The 18943-nt window shown below is 47.9% G+C and overlaps 1 protein-coding gene across 3 annotated transcripts in view; it reads right to left on the bottom strand.

Moving 5' to 3' along the window:
* The window catches only part of LOC111835148 (RNA-binding Raly-like protein), a 92044-nt gene extending 84831 nt beyond the window's left edge, over positions 1–7213 (bottom strand). Inside the window, exon 1 of one of the 3 annotated variants that reach the window (XM_023795140.2) lies at positions 7014–7213. The gene's annotated coding sequence lies outside the window, so the exon portion shown is untranslated. Of the gene's footprint in view, positions 1–6297; positions 6922–7013 lie in introns of those variants that run through there. The other 2 variants (XM_023795138.2, XM_023795139.2) reach the window with 2 other exon arrangements.
* Positions 7214–18943: the final 11730 nt, after the last annotated feature.

Here is an 18943-nt window from a genome sequence, read left to right as displayed (position 1 = left end):
GCAGGCTCCCCCTCTATAAGCCATGATGGCACTGTCCATGGTCCTGAAGCAGGCTCCCCCTCTATAAGCCCCGATGGCACTGTCCATGGTCCTGAAGCAGGCTCCCCCTCTATAAGCCATGATGGCACTGTCCATGGTCCTGAAGCAGGCTGCCCCACACTATAAGCCTTAATGGCACTGTCTGTGGTCCTGAAGCAGGCTCCCCTGCCCTATAAGCCATGATGACACTGTCCGTGGTCCTGAAGCAGGCTCCCCTGCCCTATAAGCCATGATGGCACTGTCTGTGGTCCTGAAGCAGGCTCCCCTGCCCTATAAGCCATGATGGCACTGTCCGTGGTCCTGAAGCAGGCTCCCCCTCTATAAGCCATGATGGCACTGTCCATGGTCCTGAAGCAAGCTCCCCCACACTATAAGCCTTAATGTCACTGTCCGTGGTCCTGAAGCAGGCTCTGCCACCCTATAGCCCTTAATATCACTGTCTGTGGTCCTGAGGCAGGCTCCCCCTCTATAACCCTTAATGGCACTGTCTGTCGTCCCGAGGCAGCCTCTCCCGCTCTTTAATGGTGTTGCTTATAGTGCTGAATTTGCATGGGACCAGCCTGGCCAGCTGTTTACATGACAGTAGCAGCTGAGCAACCCCTAAGCACGTGTTCTGCAGGAATGCCTGACGCCTGGGCTCACTAAGGGGCCACATTCACCAGAAGCAGAGAAGCATGGCCTGAAAGCGTGGCCCCTGATCTCACTTCCCTGACGCGCTTTCAGACCTCAGCCTCGCTGCACACAACCACCACTGGCATTTGGAAATTCCCAGCAGCCAAACTCATTTCATTTTGCTGCCAGCTGGTCAAGAAGCCCTGCCGTCGGATTTTAATAACCAAACACTGCAGCAATTATCTACTTATAGAAATATATACACCAAAGAAAAAGATATAGCACAAAAATACCAATCCAGTACACAGCTAATTGCCTAACACGGGCACAGAAATGCTCATTAAGTTGACGAGGAGCAATGATTAAGCCGGGAAACTTGGCGGTGGCGATTACAGACGGCTGCTCTCGGTAGGACGCCACGTGCTGGCATTCGCCGAATTCCTCCGCTCTCATCCGTGACTCATTGCTGCTTGTTAATATAGCTCTAGAAAAAAAGCTGAAAATACATTTGCCTCAATGGGATTGTTCTTAATAACGTCCCCCTACCGTCTCGACACGTAGCGAAGCACATTAAAATCACACAGGCTCTTCCGTCATACGCTTCGCTAAGCTCAACTGTAGAGGAGTTAGTGGTGGCTGGTTGCACTGCCCTGGCCGTCGCCACGGCAGCAGAAGGATGGGTTCACAGGGGAGGGAGACCCATGATCCGGCGCCGGACAGACCATTTGGATCAGTGCATCAGATGTGGAGGTCCTGGTTTGAGCTGACATTTTTTATGGACAGTTGGGTTTTTTTTTTCTGTCTCTCAACTTCTGATGTTGTTCTGAGCTTGGCCTTAGAGGTACAAAAAGTGATGCTCTCTAAAATCAATAATTAAATACGCTTTTTCATTTTTGAAGGTGTTTGTGTTTTTTATGTGACCTGCATGCAGTCCACGTCAGATCAGGCATTATTCTAGGCACTCTCTGGCACTTCAGGACCCCATTGAGTCTTTGGCAATCACTTCAGAGCAACACCAAGCTTTTTCTCCCTGCCGGTCGCCCTTCAACCTGCTGCTCTGCTGGCCTGGCCTGCTCAGCGAGGACCTGGATCTTCCGGGGGACACGTTTCAGCCAATCCCGGCTTCCCCCCCCCCAAACCTTGGTGGGGTTTTTAACTCTATCTAGGACATTCTGCCCCCATCCCTAGGAATACAGTCTCCACCAGCTTCTTCTTTATTAATTAATTTGGTTGCGCTCCTCTGGATTTCGAGATCATAGAGTTCTGGAGAGAGGCACCTGTACTGGCCTGCCTGACAAAGCACTGATGGACTGGCTCTATCCTTTTAAGTTATCTGTCATGCTAATTTGCCGAGATATGACCTTTGGGGAGAGCAGAAATTGTGGAAGGCTTGACAATTGTCTGATTATTCTGCACTGGATCATTTTCCTGGGATGAAAAAGCAGGGCTTTAGAATTCCTGTAACAGGCTCAGAAGTGTTACAAAGAACAACTACGAGATAAAAAAGAATCACCAGATTTGGAGCTGTAGGGAAAATGTGGGAAAATCAGAAGGGCTGCTAATGAACAATTCCCAACATGCTCAGTAGATCTATCACATTCAGTAAAGAAATTTGCTTGTTAACGGAATCCAGCAGCAACCAAGAAGAAAAAGCAGATGTTGAACATCATGGCCAGCCTGAACTCCATAGCTTAGACTGGCCTTGATGTCTGTGCCATTTAGGGGAGGTGGAAATATGTGTCCTCTCCCCTGCCACTTTGGGGGCGGGTACTGAAGGTGTGGGATGACAGATGCCTCACGGAGACTCATGAAGACTGAGAATCTGCGGGTATTATCCTCACTTTGGCCAATTTCCCGTCTCACGAAGCCGGCAGCATTTTGTAGTTCCCTCTGTGCGTATCAACAGAGTCACTCTGGATATCACGTCATAAAATCGCTAAACTCGAGCATGCAGCTGCCGCATCGATCAACTGACCGCGCTGGGCCACGCTGCGATGACACCCCGGCTGTTTCCATCGATCCGTTATGCCAAGATAATTCTGTAATTACATGTTTTGTCCACAAGATACCCCATTCAACTGCAAGCTTCACACAGCCTACATGGTCATTAATGGGGATCCATTTAAGTCAATTATAACTATTATTCAAACAGGTCAACATAATGTCTTGGTGTGAGTGTTTGATTGTCCAGATTATAGTCATTATGTGACAGATCAGGAAGTTGGTGGAATTACGAGCCCAGTGAAGGGTAAGCAAAGCACATTTAACTGGATGTGAGCTGTTTATGTTCACATAATGATACGTGAGGAAGTGTTTTAATGTCTTACTTTTGATATTTCCTGTTGTCGAGTAAGCAGAGTGTTCTAGAAGCTGACCAGTGGAAGAGTCCCTGCCTGAATGTGAGGTTTTATTACAGCGGACTACAGACAGAGAGGACTGTGAATAGCAAGGCTTAAGAGCAGGTGTGACATCAAGCACAACCTTGCTGCAGAATGGGGTGCGGTTCACACACGTAAGGGTGGGGGGGGGGGGGGGGGTGCAGGCACCTAAGACGTGGGGGAGGGGATCCTAAAAAAGTTATCATGGACTTCTGATGTTGCATCACTGCTCTGGGCGCACAACGGAAACCCTTCGCGTGAAGATTTTGCAATCAAAACACGATTAGAGGTTTTTCCGTGGGGCCGCAGGAGATCAGAGCTGCGGTGGCTGCTGCTCAAAGCACAACAAATTGCAGCACGGCGGCAGCCCGTCTCTCTCGGAACATTCTTCGCCTTTTTATTTGTTCTGTTGCATTTTGCCCCTTGCCGCGACTAACCAAGGTAACAACAGCGCTCTTCAAAGGCCTTTGATAGAGGCTCGTTTTTGCACACTGAGGCGAGGGGGGGAGGATGGGAAGGGGGGGGGGGGGGGGAGGGGCACAGCCCAGCTCTTTAATGTGGAAGCTGGCTTCAGTGACCTTGGAATGTAGGGAAAGGACATTCCAGAACACAAGTGGAACTTTTAAACATTCCACTGCCAATTTGTAACAGAATGCGGTTCTAGAACTTCGTATCCCCTCAGACTCCTGGGAGTTTATGAAGGTGTATGTAATTTAGACTTCTGCAGTTACGTAACATTGCGATAGGCAAGTAAGTCTTCAGGACTCACTGTTCAAAGAGTGCAGTGCCGTTATGGAAAAAACACCCGGCACCTCCACGGATAAGCCGCAGTGCATGAACACGATAAATGCAAGCGGATAGAGACATATATTTATAAGCGTCATAATCTAGTGGCTGCAGTGGAGATTCATGTCGACAGACCGCAGCCTGGTGTGGCCGGGGAAAGAGACCGATCACGTGATTAGCGGCATGCGGCAGAAGGGGGCGAGTAAGCGGGCAAAAAGTGGTGCTGTTTGCGCCAACAGTTCCAGACCACCTGGGGGGGTGCCGGGGGAATTTCAGTCTTATTTTGGACTTGTTATTTTCTCATTGTACCTCTAAACATAGCAGTTACACAGCATTCAAAACCTAGGGAGAGCAAAAAAAAATAAAACATCAAGGTACAGTAACAGCATTGGAGATGGGATGTGAGGGAAGTTTATCCAAAGTGCACCTACCCTGGGGGGCGGAGCCCTGGCCACTGCCGCCCATCGGACATAAAGAAACTAAATTTAGCCACAGCCTGAAGGTAATCTAACGAGACCCACACCTGGTTTATCCATGATGCAGGGTGCGATTCTCCATATAAGACTCTGCATTTCTCCTCAGAAGTGCTCCTCGTGGTGCTGGGATTGTCCTGAAAGGGGGGGGGGGGGGGGGTCACTGATGTATTAGGTAGCTGGTACTACCACGCGGTCCTACATCAACGAAATCTCCAATTGTTTTCAAAAAATTCATCTAAATTTCAACCTAAAACTGTCAGACTCCTAGATGACTTCACTAAATCTTTTAATTTTATGCATGTCCTCTTAGAACTGGACCCTATTCCCCCTTGGTCCTATATGACTGCCTTTACCAGCACCAGGTCACATCTAAGGGACTGTCACTGGGGGACAGAGGGTGGCAGGGAGTCGAATAAACACATGTACTATTGAGTATTGCCTCTGCGGTTTTGCGAAACATTCCGAATAGAGCTCAAGAGCTGTTTGACGTTTGGAGGAATTAACACAGTGTATTGGTGTCACTGATTACAAAGAGAAATAAACATGTATGAGATAGAACAGGGTAAATTTACAGGCCATGCAAGTTTTGCTAGTTCTTTCTCACTCCATTTGAAAACACTTGTGCCTAAAACCGTGAGTTGATTCCTAAAAACCTGGCTAGTGGCCATGGCATGAAACGCTACTATTATCATCTAGCATCAAAAGCTGCAAGTATTTGAAGCAAGCAATTTGACCAACGATGATTCGGTAAAACAAACGTGAAATCGACGTCTAAAGACACAATTATACGTTTGCCATTTAATAAGGCATTCTGCTAATACCACAAACCTACAGACAACTGGAAGGAATCAAATTTTTATGACAATGGTTGCACGTGAATGGAGATAATGAATAAACAAAGGATTAGTGTCATTACGCAGAGCGTGAGGTAATATGCCGGTAAGTAAATTCCAGCATATGGCTGCCATGCTACAGATCAATGAAAAAGTAATTAAGCCGTTACTGTTTACCTCCAGTAAACATCAACGCGGTACACACAGTCTAAACGAACTTTAAGCGACGCCACTTATATGCCAAAACCAACAGAAAGATTGCAAGTATACGATATCTAAATGTAGCTGCTTGCAGTGCTTTTTTAGAATTATTTGCGTGTTCAAAAATAGCTATCACAGTCTTTCAGTCCGTATGGCATATATTTAGTACTGTGTGACTAAAAAACTGATCTATCGCATTAGTGCGGTGCATAGGTACAGAAGCACGTAAATGTCAGATTCACTGTCCATACAGGCCAGGTGGATAAAGGGGATTTCTCACACCCTGGCAATGGTATTAATTTCTATTAAACGTCGATGTGTCGCTAGTAAGCGTTTAATAACCACATTACAGCACCGGGGTCCAGTCTCCCCAGCTCAGTGGCGCACCGGCCGCCCATCGCACCCGGCGTTTCACGCGATACCGCCCCGATCACACTTCCGTCAAACTGTCGGCTTCTTACTCTCACCTCCATGTCAGATGCTAAAAATACCACAGCCGCACGATCGGGAGCCCGGACGGCCATGCAGGGCGAGCCCCAGATACGTCTTTATTACGGAAAACCGGGACATGCACTTGCAGAGACTCCCTAATGATTCGGCAGCAGCGCATCATCTGCGATGGAGAGATGACAATGTCTGAGCCAGACGTCATTTCTCACACTACCCGATGATCAGCATCCTGTGCACGCTACCATAACGACGCAAAATAAATCAACTTTACCAAGTAATCGGCCACCCGGTACAGTGCGTGTGCACTACGACACCAACAAATCCGTCCCCCGAAAGAGGTGACAACTAAAGACATTACGCACCCCTCCCTCACAAATGCACCCACTAACGTGTGTCGTGCATTTTCCCCCATTCAGAAAAATAAAGCAGCCACAGATTAAAATTTTGGCACTCGCTCGATTTTATTGTAATGAAAAAAGTGTTGTTTTTACGACGGTAAATTACGCGTCCTTTAACATATACCTGCAAAGGGAAACTGGTCGTTCATCTTCTTTGATAAGGACACCAAAAACACAACGATTTTCCCCCAAGATCACTTCTCCGCCACCGACTTGCAACAACTAATTCGAAAAAAATTATAACATCCAAAAATATTCGATACTCAAATCTGCAAAAGTATAGTCAATAGAAAAATGAAAGGCAAAAGAAAAAACAAAAAGAAACAACTTTTGGTGCGAATAACCCTGAAGAAAAGTTTCATGTTAAAATATCACCAGGTTTGAAAAGGATTCTCTTAAAGAAAACAAGTAAAATTAAAAGCAGGGACTCGCAAAATCACAAAACTCTGAGAAACAACACTGTAAAATACAAAGCAAAGCACAGCCACAGCAAAAGTCAGAACGACAGAAAACGTAAAAGAAAAATATGTAAAAACCCCACAAGTAGACATGCTTTAAAAATATCAAACTGCCACCCGCTTGCATAAAAACCAGTTGCATTATTCTTTACAAGGCTGCAAACGCGCATTTTTTTCCAGCGACGGACGCTACCCCGATATCAGCACCCGCGATTCAGCATCACTGCAAGCTAAAAACTTGGAGCCTGGATTAAAAAACGCTAAAAACAACCACTTCAATGTCTCATTTCTCAACACCAGGAAAAGGGGGAGGAAAAACATAAAAAATATAATTAAAAAGACAAAAATGTGTGTACAAAAACGCCATCGGAAAGGTACTCACCGAGCGGGAGTAAAATGTTGCGATAAAAATGATATGGTATAAAATAGAGTATGGCGGTGGCGGCTGGAGCGGAGCGCTTTTCTGTCAGCCTCAGCCTCCGGACGGGTCATGTGACTCGCAGCGATGCGCACAGGGGAAGCCCAGCGAGGCCGCGCAGCTCCAGCCGGCGGCTGCCGCTCCGCACCATTCCGCAGATCTCACTCACGGGGCTCTCTGTTTGTCTCCACCATTTTCCTTTTTTTTCAATGCAGCGCCCTCCCTTTTCTGAATCTACGTAATGACCACCCCACCCACCACCAAAAATAAAATAATAATGTTATTATTAAGAATAAAAAAAGACAAAAAAAAAAAAAAACACGGAGGTCTCTTTAAATGCCCGTTTCCGCCGCTGGTTGTTTCGACATGTAGAAAAGAGCCGGAGAGCTGTGAAGGTACTGTAAAAGATAAGAACAGACTGAGAGGTATTATTACACGCGTGACAGCAATGAGCCTGGCTGCAATGGTGTGGAACCGTGTGCCGTATGCTCATCATCATTATTATTATTATTATTATTATTATTATTATTATTATTATTATTAGTTCTCTTGCCGGCTTTATATACAGAGCCAGTTCATACCCAAATATTTGTGTTTCGCATAGACGACTCTGACAGCCTAAGTTTCAAGGTTCAACAGCAAAACCCCTTTCGTGTCGTACGGGAAACTTGCGGACTCCTTGCAACAGTCGTCTTTACCTTTAACGCGATGCTCCCATTTATTATTATTATTGCTGTTGTTGTTGTATTATGGCCTCGTGTTATCATGATACTAAAAGAACAGCATTGTACCTCTCTATGTCATCGTTTTATCTCGCGGCGCGCACAGTCGCGCTTTCCCTGCAGCTCCTTGGGCTGAGGTAGCTGCCCCAGGAAAATGCCGGTGTTTAAAACCGCAAACTCAAGTCCGGGCTGCCATGTCCTGGCTGCTTCCGTGTCGGTTTTTCATTACTGGGGCGAATGTGAGGAAACGCCATGTGGAAGTTCTGTAAGTGTGTGTATGTACGTTAATGCTTGTGTGCGTGTGCATGTGTGTATATGTTAATATGTGTGCGTGTCTATGCACGTTAATGAGTATGTGTAGGTTAATGCGTGTGTGTGTGTGTGTGTGTGTGTGTGTGTTCTACTGGCCATAAAAGAGGACCCCACCCCAAAATGAATCATTCATTCTCTGCCGTGGGTGTGATGTCACCATGGGCTGAGGCTTACATGTATGTCTGACCCCTGTTGTTCCAGGGCAACTGTTCTGGGGATAATTTGGGGCTGCGGTCAGTGGAAGGGAGGGGGCAGGATTAATTACCCCTCATCCCATTCAAGAAGTGTTCCTGATATAATATGGCATTTCTATTGATGTACAGTAAAGAAAAACATGTTCACTCTGTCATGGTCACCGAGGATTTAGGGGGGAGAAAAATGTGGGACCTTGTAGACGGTTAATGAAGCTGTATCTCACACCCATCACTGATCGCTGCTCCTGCTCCATCTCTGTCCCCTGATTAGCTCCGCAAGCGCCTACAGGTCGGTCCCTTTGCTCCCGGTCACTCATGTAGCAAGACCGAGCTGCTTGTTCCCTTGTGCTGCCACAGGGGGCAGCATCACCCATCTTTGAATTCGCACCCCTCCGCCCCAGAGACCTGGCCCTTCCTTAAAGCTGACAGGGTTGCAAAGAGTGGAAGAATTGCACCAGAGTCCGAGCCCCTGCTCTGATTTTATTTACATTTTATTTTTTAATGACATCAGCAGTTCGGAGTCCTCTAACTGGAAATCCATACTCGCTGTGAACTGAGCGAGTGAACTCCCGCTCCTGGTCGATGCTAATCTCACAGGAAAGTGGTGCCACTCAGAGACCTCTGATTGCATTAATTAGTGGCTGCCGAGAGCAGCACCTTAAGAATTCTGGCATGGAAATGTGGCCTTTATTAATGAGCTGTGACTCTCTTGGAATGATGCTACAGCTTTATCCAGTGAAGCTTTGGTGCCCCTCCAGGGACCCCCACATTAACCCGAAAGAGGTCTTCCCGATCTCCTTCCACCGGTCAAGGATAGACAAACGTGAAGAACATCTTAAAATCATGCAGATGCATTAAAAAAACTGCCAGGACGTTTTAATTCCGCTCCGTTTACCAGATTGTTTTTTTATTCCGCTCTGAAATATTAAAAGGTAAATGTCCATGCATTATTTACCGTCCATCCTGTCAACACCCGTGTCTGCGGAAGGAGCGGGTCGTGCATCTCGTAGGGGGCGTGCAGGTCTACAGAACACGCCGCTCTGCTCTCTCCATTAGGGGGAGCACTGGGGTCTGACCTATTATTCAATGATAATGACCAGTGGAACTGGAAATGCCACAGTGTACTGTGCATGTTCACGCTCGTGCCTCTGCGTTTACAGTCTTCCCGATTCCTGGAAAATGCTGCAGGAGATGGTGACTGCTCTCCAGCCTTGCCCAGATGGGAGAGTCAGGGGGGTGGCTGGTTTTTGAGCTTTTCTGGGCCCTGGCGGGGCTGCTGGAAACAGGGGCACTGCACTGTAAGTACACGCTCATTTGAGTGGCAAGCGACTCGCTGCTTGCCTCTGTTTACCGAGATTAAATGTCACATGCTGCTCGACGCCGGCGCTCCGCGGGAACCGTCGTTTTGCTGGACGGCTTCTCGCTGAAGCTCGTTCGGTGGCATCTTGGGCCTCCTCGCCTCTGTAACAGGAATGCTAATGTTTAGCGTGAGAGGCTAGAGGCATCTGCCATCGCCTTAAAGGTCAGGTGCTGTTTTTCTTCCCGTAAACAGCGGGGAGACGCCAGCCCGCCGAGATCGACGAGCGCGATGGCTGCCTTGTCCCCCACCCCCACGTCCTGTGCTTGGCAGATGCCGCGAGCCGGAAGGTTCCACAAAGCCACTCGGTGAGATAAAGACCCCTGGCTTTTATCTACAAGCGCCCTATCTGATTCCCAGCCGAAATGGGCGGCCCCATTCAGTGTCGGTTTCTTACTTTTCGAAAATATTATTTTATTTTTTTACACTAGGCACACATATCTAATGGGGGGGGGGTCACCACCGCTAACATTTAAAGCCAAGTCCAGCCTTTGGAAAAGGTTAATTCCACCGCCAGGATGATGTGTGTTCTGGGGAAGAGGGTGCCTTCCTTACGGAAATGGTCCTGATACTTTCATTTGTGCTCTTCGGGGTGCAAGCTGTGACCCTTTCACAGCACTAGGCCTGGTTTTATTGGTTTTTGTGGTGGTGGGTCTTATGGCCATCAAAATGAGATCCGGTGACTCCAGTTCTGACCTGGGACTGTCATGTTCCACTCGCCCTCGCTCTGAGCAGGGCCTACCAGAGCCAGAGACTCACACAGCACTGATGCACACACAGTGCTTTTAATTGCCTCCTGTGTCACAATGGGCGATTTCCATTTACAAAATTGGCTTTTTTTTCCATATAACAGTGGGAAAAAATGTAGAATTGTTGTGCAAGTGGTGTTTCACTCCATTTAGGAAACAATGGACTAAAAGGTGCTAAACTGTGACAGTCAGTGAACTGCATGTGAATGGTCACTTACCTGCCCAGCCCCCACCCATAATCCGATCATGTGACCACCAGCCGACATACAATAAAAAAAAATATATATATTTATTTAGTAATTCCTTTTCAATGTATAAAATGCAATTTTTCTTTAAGTCTCTGGTACTGTATATATTTCTCAGGTGATGTCAGTTACAGACTCATTGTCTTTGGTTGACAATTGACTGTTAAGTACTGCCCACTCTCTCGGTCATCATACTGTCTGCCCACCGCCACTCCCTGCCAAGCCTTCACTACCCCACCTCAGGAGCAGCAGACCACCATTCACAATCTTGCCGATAGCCAGCCTTCCATTGTCCTGCCTTCTCTCTGGGCTTGGGATGTTCTGATGTTGTGAGATCCCCCCCCCCCCATCATGATGGGCTGTGATCTCTTTGCCTTTGGGCATTTCTGAACCCTTCTGCCTCTGACTCATCTACACGGAACACAAATGTCAAGCAGCACCTGGAATGAGTCACACGCCCTGAAAAGGGCTTAGTGGCATGTTCCCAGAGACAGAACACGGATCGCCGCGTTAACAGTCAATTGTCAACCAATGAGAATGAGTCTGTAACTGACATCACTTGAGAAATACATACGGTACCAGAGACTTAAAGAAAAAAATAGCATTTTATAAATTGAAACAAAAATGACTATATAAATGTATATTTTTTTATTGTATGTGTGCTGGTGGTCACATGATTGGATTAGGGACGGGGCTCTGCAGGTAAGTGACCGATCACGTGCAGTTCACTGACTGTCATATGCATCACAGTTTAGCACCTTATATATTTGCATTTACCTGATGCCCCTTGAGTAGAGGGAAAAGGTTATAATTTATGTTAGCTGCCTAGGGATTTGAACCCATGATTTTTGCATTGTTAACACAATGGTGTACTTGTTGGGCTACAGCTATGAGCAAGGAGGACAGTAAAGGAAGGGAGACCTTTCAGCATCAGGACAATGGGAATCAGATGAGATGTCAGATGGCGCGAGAGCATCAGCAGAGACCAGGGTCAGGGTCACGGCCTGTGCATTTAAGAGAGAGAAACTGGGACCTCACGCAGTCACTTGCGATACATTCTGACAAGAGACAGCCAGCCCCCACCTCACAATCAGGGAATGAGATGTTTACGGTTCTCCTTTGGAGAGCTTATTCATATTTCATCAGGCAGAGATACAGCAGTATTGCTGGTTACAGTGCAGAAGCATGTTTATCTTTTCACTGCGGAGCCATAAAACAAATGTTAGCACTGGCCAGCACTGGCATGAGACTGAGGGCACCCTGGCTGTCACTGTCTAATCGCCGTCAGCCGAACGGATCACGGAAGCAGGCTTGGGGGTGTGTTTCAGGACTGTCGGTTTCCTGGGAGACAGTGGAACATGAGCAGTGATTGATGCATTACCTGGTAGTGTGGGACCACAAAAGGGCACCCCCACTGGGTCTGCAGTGAAGAGAGGAGGCAAGAAAGATGTGCGGGATGGCGCCCCCACTGGGTCTGCAGTGAAGAGAGGAGGCAGAAAAGACGTGCGGGATGGTACCCCCACTGGGTCTGCAGTGAAGAGGGGAGGCAAGAAAGACATGGGGGATGGCACCCCCACTGGGTCTGCAGTGAAGAGGGGAAGCAAGAAAGGAATGTGGGATGGCGCCCCCCACTGGGTCTGCAGTGAAGTGAGGAGGCAGGAAAGACATGGGGGATGGCACCCCCACTGGGTCTGCAGTGAAGAGTGGAGGCAAGAAAGACATGGGGGATGGCGCCCCCACTAGGTCTGCGGTGAAGTGAGGAAGCAAGAAAGGAATGTGGGATGGCGCCCCCCACTGGGTCTGCAGTGAAGTGAGGAGGCAGGAAAGACATGGGGGATGGCACCCCCACTGGGTCTGCAGTGAAGAGTGGAGGCAGAAAAGACATGTGTGATGGCACCCCCCATTGGGTCTGCAGTGAAGAGAGGAGGCAGGAAAGATGTGCGGGATGGCGCCCCCACTGGGTCTGCAGTGAAGTGAGGAGGCAAGAAAGGAATGTGGGATGACGCACCACACTCGGTCTACAGTGAACATAGGAGGCAGGAAAGGAATGTGGGATGGTACTAGGGGTGCAACAATACATCGATTTGTATCGTATCGATATATCGATTCAACGGCAAACAATCCGATGCATCGATGTGACCGCATTAATATCGATACATGCGTTATTATTTTCTGGTCTGTTCCAGTATTGTTTTCATGATCCACTCCGTCGTATACATGGTCTACACCAGCGGTGCCCAATACGTCAATCGCGATCTACTGCTCGATTGCAAAGGTAGTGTGGGTAGATCGTATGGCATAAAAAATAGAGGATGGATGAAGCGTTCAACCGCGCCAGCTGCTGCAAACTACCGAGTCGCCTAGTTAGCCTCCAATTTATTTCTACTAAACTTAAGAAAGGATATAAAAATGAATGTGGGAGCTGGACCAAGTAAGAAGCCTCTAGCACACGAGAGGGTCATAGGAGCAGGTCATGACAGTTATGGACATACTTTTTGTTACACTTTTGTATTTGTCTGGAGAAGACTTGATTCAAAATAAAAATTAGTCACCATGTTAATCTACATCCATCCAAAGTTTTTATTTTTACCTTATTGCACTTTATTTTGCTTGATTTATGGGACATACTTGACTACACTAGATTTTGTTTACAGTTCCCAATAAAATATGATAAAATGCAATTATATTTGCCTTTTTTAATCCATTGAAATGTAAAGGATTGTGTGAAATTTCATCATTTCGACTACTATCCCCGGTATCGAACTGAATCGAATCGTATCGTATCGTGGGAATTTCTGAGGTATCAAAAAAAATCAAACCGTTGGCTTAAGGAATCGATACTGTATCGTATCGCGAGGAAAGCTGTGATTTACACCCCTAGATGGTGCTCCCCCCCCACTGGGTCTGCAGTGAAGTGAGGAGGCAGGAAAGACGTGTGGGATAGCACCCCCCCCCCCCCCCCACTGGGTCTGGAGTGAAGAGAGGAAGCAGAGTCATTATCGCACTTTTCAAACCATTTAGGCTGGATTTGTGAAATTAGCCCTTTCAGCCACAGAGTTCCGGGCCAGCCTTCAATAGGAACAAATGAATGCCTTTGATATGTGATTGGTGTTACTTCTTTTTTTTTACATAGAAACAAGACAAACCAAAGGTCCCCCACTGACTCCTGAATTCAGCCTCATGGTACTCTTCTACTTGAACTGCCTTGAAGAAGGATTTCCAACATTTCCACAGTTAAAGCGGAGTTCCTCGCTTTAGGTTTGAACAGCAGTGTGCTGTTGGGACCCAGTGCCCCTTAACCACAGCGCCATCTGTTGTTTTTTAATTTGGCTGCTGCTTTTCACTGACTGCAGTGGGAAGGTCCTGAATAAAAATACACATTCCAGCTTAATACCCATGGCTGAGGTGAAATTCTGAAGTGTTTTATTATGTATTCAATTTGCCTTCATTCCTGCCCTACAGTTACGTGAGAAAACTATTAGGGTTTGGGGATCCCCAGAAAACCCAGGAGACCCATTTCAATGTGATTGAGTGTCAAATCATGTGACTCCATCCGCACTTTGTGATTGGCTGTTCAGATCACTACGCCCACACAGTTAGGCCCAGAGATTTATAAGACCAGATCTCAGGCTGGCTTCCTGCCAACTGTTAACAAAGCCAACTTTCATCGGAACTGAAGTGTTAACAAAACCTGCTAACTGGACAGCTCCTTACTTCCCAGTTCATTAAGCGTCGCTTGGAGCGCTTCAGATCTGGCATGAAGAATGAGCTCATGTACAGACTTTTGAACCCAGAAAGGTCACATCCCTGGAAACGTGGGCACGGGTTCCCTAATGCCAGGCTTCAATCATGCCGGTCAGGGAATGTGAAGCTGCATTACCCAATCAGGTCTCTAAATCAGGCAGAAGGGAGAATAGCAATTAGCGTATCCGTAATTGGCTTAAAGGGCCAGCAAATTCAGAGGCGTGGGAGAAGCAATAAGGAGTGGATTTCTGTAAGAGAGAGGGAGAGAGTCAGTTTGGGCCTCTGTATAAATGGGAGAATGGCACAAAAGGGGCTCTGTGCCACGTCGGCCCAGGGCTGTGTGAATTGGTGTGCTTGTGTGGCTCAGAGTGGCTCGCCGTGCCCTTTGATGAATCCATTAGACTGCCCGCATTGGTCTGCATCCCTCCGTAGCGCCTCTGTCCTTACTGTGGCTGCTTCCAGGGCTTCCAGAAGACCACGCACCTTTTCCATGGTGACGAGGTTTATTTACTAACCTATAATTTTATTTCCAGCACTTGTGATGCTTAGCCGACACTTGAGTGTGCTTTTTTTTCCTCAAAGAACATTCCGGATCTGAAGTGAACGTCTAGCACATTGGCGAATGTACAGCGTGTCGCTAATGCTTTTATTTGTGTTTGTTATATTTTATTCATGGCAGCAGACCGGCATCCAACCTGGTATGGCAGGAACCTTGCTGGATTATCAACCCAATGACCCACAGAGATGGTCAGACCAGGAGCTGCCTTAGAAGAAGAGGGCAATAAGTTTGCCTGGCCATTAGAGGGCGACCTCATACACTTCTAGTTGATACCTCTGCTGGAAAAGAGGATGGGGAAGACCAGCTCCTACCAAAATATGGACTCACCCATGGATTAATGTCTAAGCAGCAGAGTTCAGAGCTGTTTACCACTCAGCGGCTTCTCTTTGCAGTTGACGCATCACTTCCTGTTTTTTCTATATTTCGTCTTACGGGCCCCATGTTTTCTGTTTGGTTCCAGCCTGCATGTCCAATCTTCATCTGGCCCATTTCACACCTACCCCCACCAGACTGACCCCTCCACCCCCCCACTGCTGTTCTGCACACCGAGTCCCAGCGCCTGCCTGTTTCCCCGAGGCCCATCCCAGGGGAACGGGCAGTCATCGTAGGCTGGATGGCAGAAACCTTGCGATCGAGAGACCGTCAGACTGCGCAGGGAATCATGGGAAAGTAGGTCGGCATCCAACTATGACATTTAACCTGGCACAAGGACACTGTCATCATATATGCTACCCGGAAAGACAATGTAACATTTATGCAAATCCAAATATTAATTCAAAGTATCTAGATTGAATATTCACTAAAGGTACAACTGCAGATCCCCGTGGGTCTATTGTCACCCTGCTACCTGTTTCTGTAAAAAAATATATCTTAAATTCAAAATCAGTACCAGAGCTGCTGCCTTGATGTAAACGTGTTGTTTTTGTGATACAAATGTGCAGGAATCACAGTGCTTTGATGGCCCCCGTGGTGTAGTAGAGGGGCGGGGGCTGCCCGACTGCCATGCTCCCATCCCCATTAAACTCTGGCAGAGAGCCTATTCAGTGCCATTCTCAACTGATGACTTGAGAATCCATAAAAGGAACCCCTTTTTAAACACCATTCTTGTCCCATGGAAAAATAGACGGATCTGGACATGATGAGTGTGTTTGTTTGGGGGGGACTGGGGGGGTCTTTAAACAAGTGGACTATGAAACAAGCCTGGGAGACTCACATCTATGAGAAAAAGGGGGGGAGGGGGGTCCTTTCAGCGTGAGGGGGGTCAACAGCAGGGGCGGAGGTGTAGAAGGGGTTATCAAGATCCATAGGGGCAATAACAGAGGGAGTTACAACAGCATCATCAGGGGCAATAGCAGTAATGAGCATAGCAACGGCATCGGGGGCAATAGCAACAGTGGCTATAGCAACAGCATCAGGGCAGTAGCAACAGTGGCTATAGCAACCGTGTCAGGGGCTAAAGCAGCTGTGGTAGGTGTGACAGCAGAGAAGGTACCAAAAGATGGGTGCTAATTCCCGCCCTCAACACATGACCCACGAGGGGCTGTGCTTGGCAAGGTGGGGCCCAATACTCACTGACTGTGCTGCAGAGGAGGAAGTAGAGAGAGAGGAGTGAGGAAGACGAGCCCAGGAACTGAGACAGCTGAGGAGAGAGGTTATGGCAGCCCACTAAGGTGTGTGATCTCCCCACGATTACCCTTCCAGACTGCAGAGGGCGGTCATTATTTCCTACATACCCATAGCAGCTGACACTGGACCTGGAACAACCCTGAACGGAGCTGTTCATTAGTCCCGAGAGAAAAAGAAAAGGGAAGGAGAGAGAGGATGGGTGAGGAGATGAAGATGGAGAGGAAGCAGCAGGCTCGGGTTAGAGGTCAGAGGTCAGAGAAGGGAAACGTGCCCATATGGAGAATCCCAAGTCAGGTCACCTTATGCCCCTGTGTTCTGATGAGGTATGAAGTTTGCAAAAAATGACCCAGATACTCTACACTGCAGCAGCTTGTGACAGATACAGTATGTATATCTAAAAATGCACATTTTAAAGTGTGTCGCAAGGCACGCCTGGCAGATTCCATGATAAATGTAAAGAAGCGGTCGTATGGAGCGAGCACTGCCTTGTCTCTGAAGCTGGAGGCCCTCTCTCCCATCAGCTGATGAGAGTTAATCCCCCCATCGCTGCTTGGACACAGATAGCATCGAGAGTGGGCACTCCCTCCGCCCCCACCCTGGCTCGCCGGAAATGTCACCAGATTGTGGATCTTTGTTTTCCGCTGCTAAGTGCCATTCTCCGTCTGCTTCACAGGCCTTGCGGGGGCTTCACGTCTCACTCTGTCCGCCGACCTTGTCAGGTGGCACGTGTAGCGGTCACGGCACGGCTTAAATGGACACGCCTGGCCCCAATCTCCAGCCGTGATGGCTTCATCCTTCTCCCACTGGCCAGACTTTCCTCTTTGATTTAGATTTAATTTAGGTTTAATCTTCCAGGCTGAATCTCTAGGAGGGTCTTTTTCTATTTTTGGAAGCTTCCTATCTAGGCAGGCATCTTGAAAAACAGAATAGCAGAGCGTGACATTTGGTCAGAAGAGGCACAAGGCAACACCGCATCCTTCCTGAGTGTAACTAAGCAAATGGTGTCCTTCACACACTGAACTCACACCACCTCATCACCTGGCTGATGCTTTAATCCAGATTATCAGTTTAGGCATCTAGGGAATCTCTAGTAAAATTCCTTACTGAAGGGTACAACAGCAGAACCCCACAGGTGTGTGGTCTACCTGGTAACAAGGTGGGAGGGTGCTTCATCTCTCACAATAGGAGAGCTGAGTCCCCAGCTCAGAGTCTCCCTGTGATGCTAATCCACTTAGGACAACCAGCACCCCCCCCCCCCCCCAACCCCCTCACCCTGGCAGGTCTGTGTTGTGACGGAGAGCCGACATTCCGTGGCTCACTGGCATTCCGCAAGTCTACGTTCCAGAAAAACTGCCTCCTGAGAATTCTCCCTCCGAGTCACCCGTGTTTGGACCTGGCTTATCTGGTCGGGGTGACCCATGGGGATTTTGGTTTCATTGGCGACGGGGTGTGGGATTCCGCGCTGGCATTGGATGCCCGGATCTGTGCTGATATGATTGGATGTGGCCTGGCCAAGCTGAGAGGAGCTGATGGTCAATTTGTACCCATATCCCCATTGCACCTACTTAATGTTACTCGGTGTTATTGTTGTGTTTTATCTTGCACTGTCTTGTCCCAAACTGCAGTACTGTTTGTCCCCCACTTGCACTTGACCCCTCCCCTACAACTGTGGCATAAGAATTTCACTCTGCAAACACTTAACAATAAAATGTGAAACTTGATCAGATCCACCTGGTGGAGAGAAATATATGCAGCATGGCTTTTCACCCCAGGACACACAGAGGGTGCCAGAAGCAGTCAGTCTGCATCTAAATGTCTCCTGTGTCCATCAGCCAGGCAGTGCCCATCAATCCTCATTCACCCAAAGTGCCCTTCATTTGCCTCCCTGGCAGCTGTGGACCCCAAACCCCTGGGCTGCAATGTGACATTTTCTCAATGGTTTTCACAAAAAGACTCCTTCCCCTTTCATAGGCATGATATGCTGGAGCTTCTGGGCATTCCGCGTTCCGTATTCCGTATTCCGCATTCCGTATTCCGCATTCCGTGTTCCGTATTCCGCATTCCGCATTCCGTATTCCGTATTCCGCATTCCGTATTCCGTATTCCGCATTCCGTATTCCATATTCCGTATTCCGCATTCCGCTCCCACTCTCCCATTGTCTTCAATCACCGACCATGCGCTCATCCCCCCATACAAGAAGCAAGCGACATTTCTGTACCCATAAACCCCTTCTCAGGACTGCGAAAATTCAGCCGCATAATAAAAATATCCCTACCGCCAGAGTTCGGCGCTCAGTCGATTACCTTATTAGGTGAAAGTTGAGCAAAGACCTCACGCTATCTACCAGATGAGGGAACAGATTTTAGCTTTGTACTTATTTCTTGC

The sequence above is a fragment of the Paramormyrops kingsleyae genome, chromosome 4 (genome assembly GCF_048594095.1).
Source record: "Paramormyrops kingsleyae isolate MSU_618 chromosome 4, PKINGS_0.4, whole genome shotgun sequence".
NCBI lineage: Eukaryota > Metazoa > Chordata > Actinopteri > Osteoglossiformes > Mormyridae > Paramormyrops > Paramormyrops kingsleyae.
The sequence above is the reverse complement of the archived record's forward strand: the minus strand, read 5'-3'. Positions and strand labels throughout refer to the sequence as shown.